Source organism: Hippopotamus amphibius, chromosome 1, assembly GCF_030028045.1.
Source record: "Hippopotamus amphibius kiboko isolate mHipAmp2 chromosome 1, mHipAmp2.hap2, whole genome shotgun sequence".
NCBI classification, from domain to species: domain Eukaryota; kingdom Metazoa; phylum Chordata; class Mammalia; order Artiodactyla; family Hippopotamidae; genus Hippopotamus; species Hippopotamus amphibius.
The window spans coordinates 198,773,784-198,793,480 of NC_080186.1; positions in this window are offsets into that span (position 1 = coordinate 198,773,784).

Sequence of the window (19,697 nt, forward strand, 5' to 3'; positions counted from 1 at the left end):
AATACTACCTGCAAACTTAATTCTCCTTTGCCATGTAACATAACAAATCAAATCCTCCTGAGACCATTTTTTACCCACCACATTGGAGTTCTAAATTTCAATCAGAAATAGAAATGAGTCCAAAATGTATAAGATGGAAGAAAAGCAAACTGTTTTCACTCCTTACAAAAAATTTGGTGCTTAATTGGTTTTGGAGTCTTTGTCAAATTTAGAGCTGCTGGATGATCTGCTACTGAGCATGTGCACTTTTCACTGAGGGGTAGGATAGTGCTCCAACTATAGGTCCTGTCACATTAGGAAGATGTGAAAGCAATTTAGTGAGTCATGACCCGCATTTTAAAAAATCAAATTGAATAAAACTAGAGAATGCTGAACATAGTGAAGGTAAATAATGATTTGTGAAACGTTTTTATAGCTCAACATATACCTGTGTGTACTGGGTTGCAAGGTAAAATACATTTTTAAAAAATCTCAATTATACTAACTAATTTATTCCATATCTTCTCACTGGTCATCATAAGTCCCTTTTTTTGCTTATTTCCTTTTTCCCCATCCTCTATTTCCATTCCCATCCTTCTCCTCGATAGGCAAACATTTTAATATATTATCATTTTTATTATATACATGTTCTTACAAAATATACCTTACTTTGGGTGCTTTGTTTTTATAATTTATATAAAATTAAACAAATTGAAAAGATACTGTCTATAACTCCAGCCCGTTCCTTTTAACTGCTACAGAGTAATCTGTGGTGGTATCTACTACATTTACTTTTATGTCTTTTTCTGGGTAGAAGTCAAAAATGCTTGAAAGCCACTGGTCTAGTGTATACATCCAGAATTCATTGGAGAACTCTTGAAACAGCCCTGGAAGGTTTTTTCATCCAAAGCACATGTCTAAATTGTCTGCTGAATTTTCCTGTTCCTAGCCATTAAGATCATGGATGTCACTGTTCCCAACCTTGGCCCCACAGAAGGACATGGGTTGACATATGCCATAAACAGGAGAGCCCTTTATGCACCAAGTCAAAGAGTCATGGCATTTTTAAGCTGAAACACCCTCCTCCTGCCCCCTTCCCTCTCCCCTCTGCCCATCATTTTAACAGACAAGTATTTTAAGGATGGTTTTGTTGCAAGGAAAAGAACCCCACTAAACACAAAATGGAATTTATTAGAAGGCTTTCAGGCACCTTGGAAAATCTAAGAGTGGGATGTATATCCAAGCTTCAGTGCCATTTCTGTCCCTACCAAATTGCCTGAAACAAAGTGAAACTTCAGCAAGCTTTGGTCCAATAAATAGATGAATAGATGAGTAGATGAAGAAACAGGAAAATCATCAGGAATCAAGGAAGCTGCTCTCACTGCCTCTGGGTTTGGCCCCATAATCTTACATCTCTGCTTACATATCTTCCCTTATCAATTTCTGCACAGATATGTATGCCTGCTCTGCAATGGTGCCCTTTTTGGGTGACCAACCACCAAGTCTACCTGGGAGTAAGGGAGTTCCTGTGATGCAGCATTTTCAGTGCTAAAATCAGGAACGTCTCAGGCAAATTGGGACAGGTTGGTTAGCCTATCATTAGGTCAGAGGTCACCTTAAAAATCAGCTTCATATTCAACCCCAAAGCCCTTTTGAATGAATAGATTGAGTCCCTCCAAGACCCAATATTCTGACTTTTGGAGAACTTAATTGGATCTGCCCAAATTGTGACTTGTTTGCCCTGCACCGGGTGTTTGTTTCTGGTCCAATCAATCTGGACTGAGATAGAGGGAAGGTAAGCAGGCACATGATTCACTCCTGTGTACCAAGTTCTCTAAGAAAGGGGCGTTGAGGTAATGTTGGGCATTAGTAGTCTACAGAAATGACAGCACATCATTCAGTTTCCCAGCACAAACTTTCTGTCCAAGATCAAAAAGGTGAAGGACTAAGGAAAATGGTGTAATTGTTAGGTCTTCTCAACCATCTCTCTCTCCACCCTTCTTTCACTTAATATAACGTTTTCAAGTTTCATCCATGTTGTAGCATGTATCAATACTTCATTCCTTTTCACAGACAAATGCTACTCTATTGTATGGATATACCACTTATTTTTTTTAAATCTATGTATTAGTTAATGGAAATTTGGGTTGTTTCTACTTTTTAGCTATTATGAACAATGCTGCAATGAACATTCGTGCATTCATCTACAAGTTTTTGTATAAACGTGTTTTGAATTCTTGGATAGCTGAGGATGAAATTGCTGAGTCCTATGATAACTCTATGTTTAATTCTTTGAGGAACAGCCAAATTATTCTCCATATTTTACATTCCCATCAGCCAGTGTATGAGGGTTCCAATTTCTGCACATCCTCACCAACACTCATTATTTTCCATTTTTTAAATTACAATTATGAAGTGGTGTCTGAGTTTTGATTTGCATTTCCTAATGACTAATGTTGTTGAATATCTTTTCATGTACTTATTGACTATTTGTATCTCTTCTTTGGCAAAATGTCTATTTGGATAATTCGCTCATTTTTAAATTGGATTATTTGTCTTTTTATTGTTGAATTGTATATTTTATATATTCTGGAAATCAAACTCTTATCAGATGTATGATTTGAAAATTTTTTGTGCCATCCTGCGGTGTGCCCTTCATTTTTTAATAGTGTTCTTTGATGCACAAACGTTTTTAATTCTGATGAACTCAGATTTATCTATTTTTCCTTCTGTTGCTTGTGCTTTCGGTGTCATATCGTAAAAAACTATTGCCTAATCCAAGTGAAACCATGGGTAACCAGCCAAATCCATTTCACCTGCCTTTACTAATCAAGATTGTCTACCAAACACTTGCACGTCCTCTGAGTAGCATGTAGCCTAAACAATAAGATGTTTGCCAGAGTTATTTTCCAGGAACTTGGAATCAGACATGTCTAGCTGGAGCTGAGCTGGTTAAGACTGAAACAGGACCATCAACCCTCCAACTGGGAATGCACAAGTGTCTGTGTTCAGTGACCTTTTGAGTAGCCTCAGATCCTGTTAAGCACCTCCACGTTTGAACCCTGCAGAGGCCTGTAGCCTAGTGACGCCTGCGAAGAACTACGCAATTACCACATCTTTTTCTTATCACCTTTCTCCAGGCTGTGCACGCCCCCACGCCTCGGACCACCCCTCAGACCTCTTTTATCCTGTAATTACCCCAGCTCCTCGCCTTCCGGAAGAGCAATTTGAGGTTTGTTTTTCAGTCTTCTTGACTGCTGTGCAACTCTGTCTTCCCTTTGTTGCGGAGAACTTTGGCATCTCAGAGTTTTGCCTTGCTGTGTGTTGAATAGAACGAAATAGAACCTGGTTCAGTAACACATTTGGTGAGCCAGCCAGAAGGTAAGCCCAGACAGAACTTTGGTCTGTGGTCCATTGGCGCCTTGCAGGTATTGAGAGTTCTGTGGAGGCATCCAAGCAGCTACCTGGTCCGTTTGTTCCAGGAACTGTCCGTCTGATTGATTTCCCCAGCGAGGTGCCGCCGACCTTCCGAGTTTAGTTTTGTTTTGCAGCAAAGAAACGGTTTGGGGGTTTCGGGTGTGGAAGATATTTTCTGGGTGAGTAACCTTGTTAAAGAAACACACCTGTGCCTAAATTGTCTGGCAGTCCCGTCCAGATGGTGGGTTGGAGGCCCACCTTGCTGGATTTTGACAGATAGTATGAAGGTTTACAGCTGTTGAGGCACTCCATATCCGGGTTAAAAGCCCGGGGCTCTGATTTTCTGTCTTTCTTTCTTTGTCTATGTCTGATTGTCTGAAGTGTTAAGAATTGACTGTTGGGGATTGAGCTTCTTGGTGACGGCAGCCAGGATCCTTCAAAAGATCTCCTTGCTGCAACCAACTAAAAACAAAGCCCTTTCAAAATGAGGAATGCTTATTCAATTCCCTCTTGCAACCCTCTAGGCCACATTCTCCAAAATTGGCTGACTTCAAGTTTGAATCCATAGAAAAGAAAAAGGTATTTTTTTTGTAACCCTGCATAGCCAAAACATCTGTTAAACTCAGAGAAAAACGGCCTGAAAATGGATCCTTCTATTACAATACAACTTTGCAACTAGATTTATTTAGTAAACGAAAGAAAAATGGGAGAAAATACCTTATTTACAATTATTTATTTTATCAGAAGACACCTGTGCAAAGAAGATGGAAAGGTATGGCCCAACAGTAAGAGAAGGTGAAGAAACCTTTTCATGATTCTAATGAAAAGGAGGGTTTTGGCACTGCTGCTCTTTTGTTGCTACCACCTGACCCCCACCCCGGCCCTCTGCCCCTTCTCTGAAGGTTGAGAGAGATAGGAATGTCCTCTCTCTCTCAACCCTGCCAAGACTTCATCTGGGCTTTGCTTTTTAAGATTCCACATATAAGTGATAACATAGAGTATTTGCCTTTCTCTGATTTATTTCACTAAGCATAATACTCTGTAGTCTCATCTTGTTGGAAATGGCAGAATTTCCATTCTTTTTTATGACTGAGTAATATTCCAGTGTGTGTGTGTATACATCACATCTTTATCCATTCATCTTAAATTGCTTCCATATCTTGGCTGTTGCTACTTTGAACATTGGGATGCATGCATGTTCTCGAAGTAGTGCTTTGTTTTTTTGGACATATACACAGGAGTGAAATTGCTGGGTCATATGGTAGTTATATTTTTAGTGTCTTGAGGAACCTCCATACTGCTTTCCACAGTGGCTTCACCAGTTTATAATCCTGCCAACAGTATACAAGGGTTTACTTTTCTCCACATTTTTATTTGTAAACTTTCTGATGTTAGCTATTCTGACAGTTTTGAGGTGATATCTCATTGTGGTTTTGATATGCATTTCTCTGATTAATGATGAATATTTCATGTGCCTGTTGGCCCTCTGTATGTGTTTTTTGGAAAATATCTATTCAGGTCTTCTGCCCATTTTTTAATCAGGTTTTTTTTTGATACCGAGTTGTATGAGCTTTTGGGATATTTTAGATATTAACCTCTTATCAGTCATATCATTTGCAAATATTGTCTACCATTCAGTAGATTGGCTTTTAATTTTGTTGATGGTTTCCTTTGCTGTGCAAAAGCTTTTAAATTTAATTGGGTTTCTTTTGTCTGTTTTTGCTTTAATTTCTTTGCCTTAGGTGACAGATCCAAAAAAGTATTGCTATGATTTATGTCAAAGAGTGTTCTGCCTATGTCCTTTTCTAGGAGTTTTCTGTTTCAGGAAAGTGCCTCCATTTTTGAACATGCAGAGTAGCCCAGTTAGACCTGCTCAGAACAACCATTACCACACCTTTTGCAATCACCTTACCTCACACTCCCCGTGCTTCAGACAGCCCTGCTGTTTCATTCTTTAAAAAAAAAATTTTTTTTTTTATTGAGGTATAGTTGATTTACAATGTTTTATTCTTTATCTCGTGAATACCCCAGAGCCTTGCCTTCAGGGAGGTGGCTCTGAGACTAGTTCTCTGGTTTCCTTGCTTGGCTGCCTTGTGAATAAACCCTCTTTGCTGCAAACCTTGGTATATCATGCACTTTGGGCAAAATGAACCTGGTTAAGTAACATGAGGTCATGAACATTTACACCTATGTTTATTCTAAGAGTTTAATAGTTTTAGCCCTTACATTTAGGCCTTAAATATATTTTGATAATTTTTATGTATAGTGTGTCAGTAAGAAATTCATTCTTTGACATGTGTTATCCAGTTGTTCCAGCACAGTGTGTTGAATAGAGACTGTCTTTTTGCCACTGAATTATCTTGGCATTCTTGTCAAATCAACTGACCGTAAATGAATGGGTTTATTCAGTTTTATTCCGTTGATCTATATGTCTGTCCTTATGCCTGTACCACATTGTCTTGACTACTGTATCTTTGTAGTAGGCTTTGAAATTGTACATGTTAGCACTCCAAATTTGTTCTCCTTTCAAGATTGTTTTTGACTGTTCTGGGTTCCTTGAGTTTCCTTGGAATTTTAGGGTCAGCTTATCAATTTCAATAAAGAAACCAACTGGGATTCTGATAGAACTTGATCAGTTTGGGGAGTATTAACATCTTAACAATATTGTTCCAATCTTAATTTCCTTCAACAGTGTTTTATAGTTTTCAGTGTGCAAATATTAAACTTATTTGGTTAAATTTATTTTGAAATATTTTAACTTTTTGATACTATTGTATACGGAATTGATGTAGTAATTTCATATTTGGATTATTCATTGTTAGTGTTTAGAAATGCAACTGACTTTTGTAAACCTTCTTCAAACTTAAATTCACTTGCTGACTCTAATTTTTTTCTTTTTTTTTTCTTTTTGGTATTTTGCATGTCATGTGCAAATAGATATAGTTTCACTTTTCTAATCTGGATGCTTATACTATTTTTTATTAATCATTGACTTGTGTAATCTTGTCAAATTGCCCTGGGTTTATCTTCAAGTACAACATTGCATAGCAGTAGTGAGAGCAGACATCTTTGTTTTCCTGATCTTAGGAGAAAATATTTAAATCTTTTAAGTGTGATATTTATCAGTTTCATAGAAACCCTTTAGCTGGTTAAGGAAGTTCTCTCTTCTCAGTTTGTTCTGTGTTATTATCATGAAAGTGTGTTGGTTTTTGTCAGAGTTTTGTCAAGTGTTTTCCCAGCATCTAAGATGACCATGTTTTTATTTTTTTCTGTGATGTGTATTGATATGGGTTAAATTAATTTCAGGATGTTAAACCAACCTTGGAATCCTGGAATAAATCCCACTTGGTCATGATGTATAATCCTTCATGTATGTTGTTAGATTCAATTTGCTAACATTTAGTTCAAGATTTTTGCATCTCTATAAAGGATATTGGATTTTAGTTTTATATTCTTGTGATATCTTCTGCCTATGCTATTTTGCTAGGGCCAGAAATTATATCAAAAGTAGGTAAGAGAGGGTCTTCCCTGGTGGTGCAGTGGTTGAGAGTCTGCCGGCCGGTGCGGGGGACGCCGGGTGGAGCCCTGGTCTAGGAGGATCCCACATGCAGCAGAGCAGCTAAGCCCCTGCTCCGTGGCTATTGAGCCTGCGCTCTAGAGCCGGCGAGCCACAACTACTGAGCCCACGAGCCACAACTGCTGAGGCCCATGCGTCTGGAGCCTATGCTCTGCAACGGGAGGGGCCACCATGATGAAAGGGCTGCGCACCTCGGTGAGGAGTGGCCCCTGCTCGCCGAGGCTGTAGAGAGCCTGCGTGCAGCAACGGGGACCCAATGCAACCAATGAATGAATACATACATACATACATACATATGTACATACATACATACATAAAATGAACTATTAAAATTTTTTTTAAAAAAGGTAGGTGAGAGGATAAGCGTGATACACAAGAATTTGAGGAACTAAGCAGCCCCATACACCTTCACTTAGAAGCTGTGATCCACCTGTTACACTCTACCTGATCACCAGTCAATGGCTGGCCTGCATGAAGCAAAGGAGGGCTCCGCTGCCCCAGGGGTGCTTCTTCTCTCCTCAGAAGAGGATCTGCACAAGTGGACTGTTAGCATGTGTGGAGCATCAGTGATCTCAGTATTCTAAATTGTGAAGCACCTGCCTTAAAAATATCACCTTGAACAAATACCTGTGGAGACTGAAGCTGCAAAAATCATAAAGGGAATGTTTGTCAGACTGCATTCTCACAGTCTAGTGTCCAGTATCCCCAAATACCCATCCTTCTCACTAGTGTTGTTTGAATGCATCTCCCACGTTTTTCTGCCTGTTTTCAAAGCTGGCCTGGTGAGGCATGAAAGGACATTTCCATGGAGCAGCTATAGGCCTAGGAGGCTGAGAGGCAGTTCTGTTTTGTACACTCAGGTGATGTCACTTGGAACCACATTCCATGGCAAACAAACAGTCAGTACTACAGGCTCATGAGCTCACTTGGGACAACCATCTGTAACCATCTCCCAATCAATGACATAAAGGAACACTGTTGAGGATCAGCACTCTTCTTGCCTCCCCTGTGAGGGCCCTTGTCTCGGGGAAGATTCCTTGCCTGCAGAAACCTGGCAGCACTTCTCCACATCTGGGATGCGGTGGCCTGCAACCACGCCGATGCCCTGCCTCCTTGAGAGATTCTGGCTGCCCTGGGAAAGCACCACCTTCCAGAGCTCTTTCTGGAGCAAGACCTACTCAGGACAGCTCAACGTTTTTCTTGGTCGTCAGATTTTTGGGCTGCCTAAGTCAGACCACAGCTCTGCCTGGCCACTTTACAGGATGGAATGGGATATCCTTTAGAGCTAGATAAGCATCCATTTCAAAATATAGAGGTAAATGCTTCGATTTGGGTCCACTCTACCTGAAGCTAGTTGTCTTCAGTGTCCTCTCCCAAGGAGCACAGTTCCCAGGATTCCTTCAGTTTCATCCAAATTTTCCCTAGTCTCTGTGTAAATCTGGGTTTCCTTCCATGAGAGTTTATGGGCTCTAAGCCATCTCGGGACAAACAAGTCTACCCAGTTGTTCCTGGTCACTCTTGGTGAGCACTGGGCAAGGACAGAAGCCACCAGAGTTCTCCCACTGGCCAGCTGAAGCTGCCTTCCAAGCACATTCTAGAAGACTCCTGCAGACTATTCCTACCTCAAGGTGAGGGCCTTGGAGAGGTCAAAGATCAGAACTCCTACTCTGAATTATTGAGGTTAGAGTGTAGTAATTAGAATAACTGAGGCGAGTGCCTGTCATCTAGAAGCCAAGCAGACCATGCCTTTCCTGTGTAGTACATGTAATAAATCGTACTGTGGGACTTCATCTATGGGTTCTCAACTACAGGCAGCTACAGACCCTTTGTGTTCTATTGAACTTACATGAGTGTCAAAAGTCCTTGCTTTATAAGTCTATTTTGAAACACTCTCCTTATTCTTGCTTCGCTACACTGAGAAACTCCAACAAGAAAGCACCCTTACAACTTAGGTTGAGGTGAGCCAAGCTCATTTATTGCCAATTAGAATTTAGGGAAAACCTGGTGTGACACTGAAACAGGCAATTAACTTTCCGCCTCTTGTCCTTTGCTTGGAACACACCTAGGAATGAATACATGTGTGGTTACTCAGCACAGATCAAAGGAGCTTTTGGTTCCCATCATGTGACAGAAAGCACTCCGTGTAGGCACTTAAGCAGCATCTGGAGAGAGACCTCCACTCCTCTCCCTGCACTGCACACCCAAATGTGCAGCCGAAGCGTTCTGGCTGGGGAATGAGTGTCCCCCCAAGCCCGCCCCACTCAGCACAGTTGCTGTTACACTAGCGTTGCCGCCACATTCAGCCTCGTCGCTTAAAACCTCCCACTGTGACAACTTTCACTTCTTTTCCTCATGAACCCAAATGCCCTCAACTATTTACCACCCACCACGCAGGCTGTGTTTACGAGACCCAGGCGGCACCCTCCCAGCTGGAGCCAGCTGCTCACGTGACACCGTCAAGCCTCATGCGCCCACCTAGCACAGGGGCCGGTGCATAATAGATGATGACGAATATTTATTGAAATGACGAGAAACATTTTGAAAGTATGGCCTGGCTTCCTCTTTCTGCGGGTGCAATTTGTGGCTGCTTTCTCTCACCCAAAGTCAGCATGTGCTCAAATATTATAAGTCAGTTTTCATATTAGCCTAGGAAAAAATAGGAAGAAATCAGTTTCCAGTCCACAGAGGTGGCCAAAGTTTCCTTTTATGAGAACAACATGTTCATTTTAAATAGTGGATTAGCTACTGGGAGGAAGGAGTGAGACTCCAAGGAGTATGTCCAATGAATACAAGACCGCAGACCAGCCCTTTAAGTCATGGTGCCAACGGCTAATGACAGGCCATCAGTCTCCTTGAGTGCTTGGTGCACTTGGCCGTTTGCATTGAGTGTAGATGCTGAGGTACAGTGCCATAGAGGAGAGGCATTTCAAGTTCAGGGGGATGCCTGGGAGCAAGAGTGAACAGTCAGCAAGGCCTGCATGTGTATATGCACACACGTGTGTATATGTGCTTTGGATGAGTGCAGTAAGTGAAAAGATCACCCCGGAAATGACACAGTAAGGGAGAGGCTCTGAAGAGAGATAGCAGTGAGGATGAAGCCATCTCTTGTGGCATGTGAGAGTGACATCCCCTCAGACTCTCCCCCACGGAATCCTGGAAAAGCTGCCTTGCTCAGGAACGCTTTGGCTGCGGTGAGTTTTGTGGGAAGGCATCTTGAAGAGGTGCTGAGCTCTGATCCAGGTTTGCCCAAGGCTGAAAAAGACTACAGGTCCGGACACAGGGAAGAAAACGGACGAAGACCAAATGTGTGAAATAGAGCATTTTAAAACTTTGTTTTAATATTGTCTCTTTTCCCATGACTATAAACTTCTTGAAGATCCTGTCCTTCTGGCAACGTGAGGAGGTCAGCTGAAATGCAGGAAGGGACAGGCGTCTGCGCCCATGGTCGAGGAGCCTGTGGCCCCTACACCCACTCCCACCCTGAGACAGAAGACCCACCTCAGGCCGACCTCACACTACTTTAAGGAAATGGTTCATTTTCACCTTCTACCTGTAGTTGGCGAAGCTAATACTTCTGTTCCTTCCATCTGGTTCATAAAGCATTTCGGTACTTGGCCCCTCCCTGTGGTTAACCAGCCGCCCGTTCTCCCGGGTATCTCTTTCGGTGGTGAGAGTAGCCGGTCTGACCCCCTCCCAAGCTGGTCTCTTCCCCGCTGAGAGAGACTACTTCCACGTAACCACTTCATTGAAACATAAGAAAAAGGGCTGTTCCTCTGAGATCTCAATATTTGGATTATTCATATCAGGTTGAAAAGTTAAAATATTAGGACAGCTTAATTTAGCTTCACATTAAAATAATGAAAAGCCTCCTTTCAATAGTAAATTCTAATATGCTTGCCTCCAAGGAGACCGTGTCCTGCATGCAACTGCACATTTGTCTCAAAGGTGACACAAACGGTTTCTAATATAAATACATAAACACATTTAGCATATAATGTTACATTATGGGGGTCCTCACTAAGGCATAACCTCTGGTGCCATTACTTTATCTGTAAAAAGGAGTTAGACTAGGTCTTATGGAAGGTTCCTTCAAGCATTAACAGATCCTAAAAGATTTGGCCAATTTTTCGCTCATGCCATAAGCTGTATATAATGTTTTCTAGTTAAAACTGAGACTTGGGTGTGCTTGATTCCTTTGCATATTTAAGGCAAATAAATTGAGAGAAAAGGCAGAAAGAAGTATTAATTGAGTACCTGTGAAGCACCAGGTCTGTTTTCCCATATACCTGTGCCTCATGTTATTACTGCAAAGTAGATACTATTACCCTCATTGCAGAGTACCGTCAGGATTTTATTGCATACATATTTATAATTGACCAAATTCAGTGACTGTGTGAATATTTCAGTTGTGAAACCTATATAACTTTCATGCTTTTTGGTTTTTTTTATTGAAGTGTAGTTGATTTACAATATTACATTACTTTATTTTTATGTCTGTGGGTCTGTTTCTGTTTTGTATATAAGTTCATGTATCTTTTTTTAAATAGATTCCACATACAATTAATATCATCTTATATTTGTCTTTCTCTGTCTGGCATACTTCACTTAGTATGATAATCTCTAGGTCCATCCATATTGCTGCCAATGGCTGTTTTCATTCTTTTTTATGACTGAGTGATATTCCATTGTATATATGTACCACATCTTCTTTATCCATTCCTCTGTTGATGGACATTTAGGTTGTTTCCATGTCTTGGCTATTGTAAAAAGTGCTACAGTGAACATTGGGGTGCATATATATTTTTGAATGATGATTTTCTTCAGAGATAGGCCCAGGAGTGGGATTGCTAGATCATATGGTAGTTCTATTTTTAGTTTTTTAAGGAATCTTCATTCTGTTCTCCGTAGTGGCTGTACCAAATTACATTCCCTCCAACAGTGCAGGAAGGTTCCCTTTTCTCCACACCTTCTCCAACATTTATTATTTGTAGACTTTTTCATGAAGGCCATTCTGACTGGTGTGAGGTGATACATCATTGTAGTTTAGATGGGTATTTCTCTAATAATTAGTCCTGTTGTGCATCTTTTCATGTGACTTTTGGAATGTCTATCCAGGTCTTGTGCTCATTTTTACTTGGACTTTTTTTTTTTGAGACCGAGTTGTATGAGCTATCCATAAATTCTTACATCCCTGGTATAAATTCCACTTGATCATGGTGTATGATTCTTTTTATATATTCTTGGATTTGGTTTGCTAAATTGTTAAGGATTTTGCATCTATATTCATCAGAGATGGTGGCTTGTTATCTCCTTTTTCTCCTGTAGTGTCTTTTTTGGTTTTGGTATCAGGGTTTTTGTGGTCTTATGGAATGAATTTGGGAGTGTTCAGGCCTCTTCAATTTTGGGGGATCATTTGCCAAGGATAGGTATTAGCTCTTATTTATGGGTTTGGCAGAATTTCCCTGTGAAGCCATCTGGTCCTGGACCAACAAAACTGCTGGCAGTTTTGTTTTTGTTTTGTTTTGCCTTTTTTAACTACAAATTCAATTTCACTAGTGAATGGTCTGTTCAGATTGTTTATTTCTTGCTGATTGTTCTGACAGGTTGTATGTTTCTAGAGATTTGTCCATTTCTTCTAGGTTGTATATTTGGTTGGCATGTAACTGTTCATAGTTCTCATGATGTTTTTGGATCTCTGTGGTATCAGTTATGTCTCCTTTCTTATTTCTTATTTTGTTTATTTGGGTCCTCTCATTTTTCTTTCATGATGAGCCTGGCTAAAGGTTTATCAATTTTGTGTATCTTTTCAAAGAACCTGCTTTTGGATTTGTTGATCTTTTTTTATACATACATATCTATTTTTTAAGATTCTTTTCCCTTATAGGTTATCACAAAACATTGAGCATAATTCCCTGTACTATATAGTAGGTCCTTGTTGGTTATCTATTTTATATACAGTAGTGTGTATATGTTAATCCCAGACTCCTAATTTATCCCTACCCACCACCTTCCCCTTTGGTAACCATAAGTTTGTTTTCTGTGTCTGTGGGTCTATTTCTGTTTTATTTGTAAGTTCATTTGTATCTTTCTTTTAGGGTATACATGTAAGTGATATCATCTGATTTGTCTTTGGCTTACTTAGTATGACAATCTCTAGGTCCATCCATGTTACTGCAAATAGCATTATTTCATTCTTTTTTATGGCTAAATAATATTCCACTGTATGTGTATACCACATCTTCTTTATCTATTCATCTATCAATGAGCATTTAGGTTGCTTCCATGTCTTGGCTATTGTAAATAGTGCTACAATGAACATTGGGGTGTATGTATCTTTTGGAATGATGATTTTCTCCAGATATATGCCCAGGAGTGAAATTGCTGGATTTATGGTAGTTCTATTTTTAGTTTTTTTAAGGAACCTCCATATTGTTCTCCATAATGGCTGTAGCAATTTACATTCCCACCAACAGCATAAGATGGTTCCCTTTTCTTGCACCCTCTCTGGCATTTATTGTTGGTAAACTTTTTGATCACCCTTCTGACCGATGTGAGGTGATAAACATTATTGTAGTTTTGATGTTCATTTCTCTAATAATTAGCATTGTTGAGCATCTTTTCATGTGCTTTTTGGCAATCTATATGTCTTCTCTGGAGAAATGTCTTTTTAGATCTGCACAGTTTTTGATTGGGTTGTTTTTTGATATTGAGCTGTGTGAGCTGTTTTTATACTTTTGAGATTAATTCCTTGTCAGTTGCTTCATTTGCAAGTAGTTTCTTCCATTCTTGGGTTGTATTTTCATTTTGGTTATGGTTTCCTTGCTGTGCAAAAGGTTTTACATTCAATTAGGTCCCACTTGTTTATATTTGTTTTTATTTTCATTATTCTAGGAAGTGGATCCAAAAAGATAATGCTGCGATTTATGTCAAAGAGTGTTCTGCCTATGTTTTCCTTTAAGAGTTTTATAGTATATGGTTTTACATTTAGGTCTTTAATCCATTTTGAGTTTATTTTTGTGTATGGTGTGAGGAAATGTTCTGATCTCATTATTTTACATGGAGCTGTCCAGTTTTCCCAGCACCACTTATTGAAGAGAGTGTCTTTTCTCCATTTTATGTTTCTGACTCTTTTGTTGTAGATTATTTGACCATAGATGCATGGGTTTATTTCTGGAATTCCTATCCTGTTCCATTGATCTATGTTTCTGTTTTTGTGCCAGAACCATACTGTTTTGATTACTGTAGCTTTGTAGTATAGTCTGAAGTCAGGAAACCTTATTCCTCCAGCTCCACTTTTCTTCCTTGAGATTTCTTTGGCTATTTGGGGTCTTTTGTGTCTCCATAAGAATTTAAAAAATTTTTTGTTCTAGTTTTGTGAAAAATGTCATTGGTAACTTGAAAGGGATTGCATTGACTCTGTAGATTGCCTTGTAGTATAGTCACTTTGACAATATTGATTCTTCCAATCAAGAACATGGTATATCTTTCCATTGTTGTGTCGTCTTTGATTTCTTTAATCAGCATCTTATAGTTATTGGAGTACAGATTTTTGCTTTCTTATGTAGGTTTATTCTTAGGTATTTTATTCTTTTTGATGCAATTGTAAATGGGGTTGTTTCCTTAATTTCTCTTTCTGATCTTTTGGTTTTGGTATGGAAATGCAACAGATTTCTGTATATTAATTTTGTATCCTGCAATTTCATTGAATTCATTGATGAGCTCTAATAGTTTTCTGGTAGCATCTTCAGGATTTTCTATGTATAGTATCATGTCACCTGCAAACAGTGACAGTTTTACTTCTTCTTTTCCAATTTGGATTCCTTTTATTTCTTTTCTTCTCTGATTGTCGTGGCTAGGACTTCCAAAACTATGTTGAATAAAAGTGGCGAGAGTGGACATCCTTGTGTTATTCCAGATCATAGAAAAAAATGCTTTCATCTGTTCACCATTGAGTATGATGTTAGCTGCAGGTTTGTCATGTACGGCCTTTATTATGTGAGGTATGTTCCCTATATGCCCACTTTCTGGAAAATTTTTATCATAAATGGATGTTGAATTTTATCAAAAGCTTTTACTACATCTATCGAGATGACCATGTGGTTTTTATTATTCAATTTGTTAATTTGGTGTATCACACTGATTAATTTGTGGATATTGAAAAATCCTTGCCTATCTGAAATAAATCCCAGTTGACCAAGGTATATTATTCTTTTAATTATTGTTGGATTTGGTTTGTTAGTATTTTGTTGAGGATTTTTGCATCTATGTGCATCAGTGATATTGGCCTGAAATTTTCCTTTTTTGTGGCATCTTTGTCTGGTTTTGGTATCAGGGTGATTGTGGACTCATAGAATGAGTTTGGGAATGTTCCTTCCTCTGCAAATTTTGGAATAGTTTCAGAAGGATAGGCATTAACTCTTCTCTAAATGTTTCATAGAATTTTCCTGTGAAGCCATCTGGTTCTGGACTTTTGTTTGTTGGGGAGATTTTTAATCAGAGTTTCAATTTCAGTACTTGTGATTGATCTGCTCATATTTTCTATTTCTTCCTGGTTCAGTCTTGGGAGATTGTACCTGTCTAAGAATTTGTCCATTTCTTCCAGGTGGTCCATTTTATTGGCATATGGCTGCTTGTAGTAGTCTCTCATGATCTTTTGTATTTCTGCGGTGTCCATTGTTACTTCTTTTTCTTATTTTATTGATTTGAGTCCTCTCCCTTTTATTTTTGATGAATTCTGGCTAAAGTTTTGTCAGTTTAATCTTTTTAAAGATCAGCTTTTAGTTTCACTGGTCTTTTGTTTTCTTCCTCTCTGTTTCATTTATTTCTGCTCTGATTTTATGATTTCTTTTCTTCTACTAACTTTGGGATTTGTTTGTTCTTTTTTCTTCCCTCTTAGAACTGCTTTTGCTGCATCCCATAGGTTTTGGATAATTGTGTTTTTGTTTTCATTTGTCTCTAGGTATTCTTTGATTTCCTCTTTGATTTCTTCAGTGATCCATTAGTTGTTTAGTGACATTGTTTAGCCTCCACATGTTTGTGTTTTTTAAAGTTTTTTTCTTGTAGTTGATTTCTAATCTCATAGTGTCATGGTTGGAGAAGGCTCTTGATATGGTTTCAATTTTCTTAAATTTATTGAGCCTTGCTTTGTGGCCCAGCATATGATCAACCCTGGAGAATGTTCCATGTGCATTTGAGAAGAGTGTGTATTTTGCTGCTTTAGGATGGAATGTTCTATAAATATCAATTATGTGTATCTGGTCTAAGGTGTCATTTAAAGCCTGTGTTTTCTTATTGATTTTCTGTCTGGATGATCTGTCCATTGATGTGAGTAGGGTGTTAAAGTCCCCCACTATATTGTGTTACTGTCAATTTTTCCTTTTATGGCTGTTAGCATTTGTTTCATATATTGAGGTGCTCCTATACTAGGCAAATGTATATTTACAATTGTTATATCTTCTTCTTGGATTGATCCCTTGATCATTATGTAGAGTCCTTCTTTGTCCCTTGTAACAGTCCTTATCTTAAAGTCTGTTTTATCTGATAGAAGCATTGTTACTCTAGCTTTCTTTTGATTTCCATTTGCATAAAATACCTTTTTCCATTTCCTCACTTTCAGTTTGCATGTGTCTGTAGATCTGAAGGGAGCCTGTTGTAAACAGCATACATACAGGTCTTGTTTTTGTATCCATTAGCCACTCTATGTCTTTTGGTTGGAGCATTTAATTCATTTACATTTAAGGTAATTATCAATATGTGTGTTTTTATTGCCATCTTGTTTTGGATTTGTTTTTGTAGATTTTTTTTCTTCCCTTCTTTTATTCTCTTGTGATTTGATGACTGTCTTTAGTGTTGTATTTGGATTGCTTTTTCTTTTTTGTGTGTGCATCTATTGTAGTTTTTTGGTTTGCAGTTCCCATGGGGCTTTGATATAGCCATACACACACACACACACACACACACACACACTTGTTTTAAGTTGCTGGTCTCTTAATTTCCAATGCATTTCCAATATCGTGCATTTATACTCTCCTCTTCTCATGATTGGTGGTTTTGATATCATCTTTGTGTGTGGATAATTTCCTACCTTTACTATGTGTTTGCCTTTACCGGTGAGCTTTCCCATTCATAATTTTCTTATTTCTAGTTGTGGTCTTTTCTTTTCTGTCTAGAGAAGTTCCTTTAGCATTTGTTGTGAAGCTGATATGGTGGTGCTGAATTCTCTTAGCTTTTGCTTGTCTGTAAAGCTTTTGATTTCTCCATCAAATCTGAATGAGAGACTTACTGGGTAGAGTATTCTTGATTGTGGGTTCTTCCCATTCATCACTTTAAATATATTGTGCCATTCCATTCTGGCCTGCAGAGTTTCTGCTGAAAAATCAGCTCATAACCTTATGGGGATTCCCTCGTATGTTATTTGTTGCTTTTCCCTTGTTGCTTTTAATATTTTCTCTGTCTTTAATTTTTGACAATTTGATTAATATGTCTCTTGGTGTGTTCCTTCTTGGGTTTATCTTGTATGGGACTCTCTGTGCTTCCCAGACTTGAGCGTTTCCTTTTCCCGTGTTAGGGAAGTTTTTGGCTATTATCTCTTCAAATATTTTCTCAGGTCCTTTCTTTCTCTCCTCCCCTTCTGGGATGCCTATAATGTGAATGTTGGTGTGTTTAATGGTCCAGAGATTTCTTAGACTGTCCTCATTTCTTTTCATTCCTCTTTCTTTCTTCTGTTCAATAGCTGTGATTTCCACCAATCTGTCTTTCAGCACACTTATTTTTCTGCCTCATTTATTCTTCTGTTGATTCCTTCTAGTGTATTTTTCATTTTAGTTATTGTATTGTTCATCTAAGTTTGTTTGTTCTTTAAAACTTCTAGCTCTTTATTAAACATTTCTTGTATCCTCTTGGTCTGTACCTCCATTCTTTTTCTGAGATCTTGGATCATCTTTACTATCATTACTCTGAATTCTTTTTCAGGTAAATTGCCTATCTCCACTTCACTCAGTTGTTCTTCTGGGGTTCTATCTTGTTTGTTCATTTGGAACATGTTTTTCTGCCATCTCTTTTTGTCTAACTTTCTGTGTTTGTGTCATCCATTCCCGAGGCTGTAGGATTATAATTATTCTTGGTTCTGGTGTCTGCCCCCTAGTGGGTGAGGTTGGCCCAGGGGCTTGTGCAGGGGCTTCCTTGTGGGTGGGACTGGTGCCTGCCCACTGGTGCATGGAGCTGGGTCTTTTTCCTCTGGTGGGCAGGGCTGTGTCAAAGGATGTATTTATAGGTGGCTGTTAGCTCAGGATGACTTTGGGCAGCCTGTCTGCTGATGGGTGGGGCTGTGTTCTCATCCTGTTTGTTTTTTGGCCTGAAGCATCCCAGCACTGGAGCCTGCAGGTTGTTGGTTGGGGCAAGGTCTCAGTGCCAAAATGGCAACCTGTGGGAGAGCTCATGCCAATTAGTATTGCCTGGGGGGTCTGCCACCAGTGTCCTTGCCCCCACAGTGAGCTGCAGCTGACCCCCACCTCCCCAGGAGACTTTCAGGACCCACAGGAAGGTCTGTCCCAGGCTCCTATGAAGTCACTGCTTTGCTCTGGGTCCCAGTGCATGTGAAACCTTGTGTGCACCCTCCAAGAGTGGAGTATCTGTTTCTCCCATTCTTGTAGATCTCCTACACTCAAGCCCCACTGGCCTCCAAAGCCAAATGCTCTGAGGGCTCCTCCTCCCAATGCCAGACCCCCAGGCTGGGGAGCCCGACATGAGACTCAGAACTGTCACTCCTGTGGGATAACCTCTGTGATGTAATTATTTTCTAGTTTTTGGGTCACCCATCTGGTGAGTATGGGATTTTATAATATCAGGAAAGCAACCCTGCTACCATTTCGCTGTGGCTTCTTCTTTGCCTTTGGATATAGAATATCTTTTCTGATAGGTTTGAGTCTTTTTTTTTTTTTCAAGGGTTGTTCACCAGTTAGTTCTGATTTTGGTGTTTTCATGAAAGGAGGTGAGCTCAAGTCCTTCTATTCCACCATCTTGTTTGGATGATTTCTTTTCAATAAAGCCAGAAACCAGTACCTAGAGATGACTGACATCCCTGATTTTCCTTCTCTTCCTTTCCTTCTGCTCTGCCTCCTCTGGCTGAGGCTACATTCCAGTGGGAAAGACCTGGTCTACACTGATCTTCACATGGGGGCCCACTGTACTCCATTACCACTGAATTAGAGGAGTTTCCAGCTGCAGCTCAGCCTCCCTCATTGATCTGTTCTATTTTTTTGGTCTCTGTTTTATTTCCTCCCTCCTGCTAACTTTGGACTTTGTTCTTTTGAAGATTAGGTTGACTGAGATTTTTCTTGTTTTCTTGAGGTAGGCTTGTATTGCTACAAACTTCCCTCTTTAGAACTATTTTGCTGCTTCCCATACATTTTTGGAAAGTTGTGTTTTCATTTTCATTTGTCTAGAGGTATTTTCTAATTTCCTCTTTGATTCCTTCATTGACCCACTGGGTGTTTTTTTAGTAGCATGTTGTTTATTCTCCTAGTGTTTGTGCTTTTCCCATTTTCCTTTCTGTAATCAATTTCTAGTTTTATACCAGCATGCTTTTTCTAATGTATAGTACCTCTCAAACAAAAATATATTTGCAAATTTAAGACTTAAATTTATGAAAAAGAGAATTAGACTAAAATTACTCTCTCCTAACTGGCAAGTTAACCTTAGTCAATTAAAGAAAATCTCATTTACA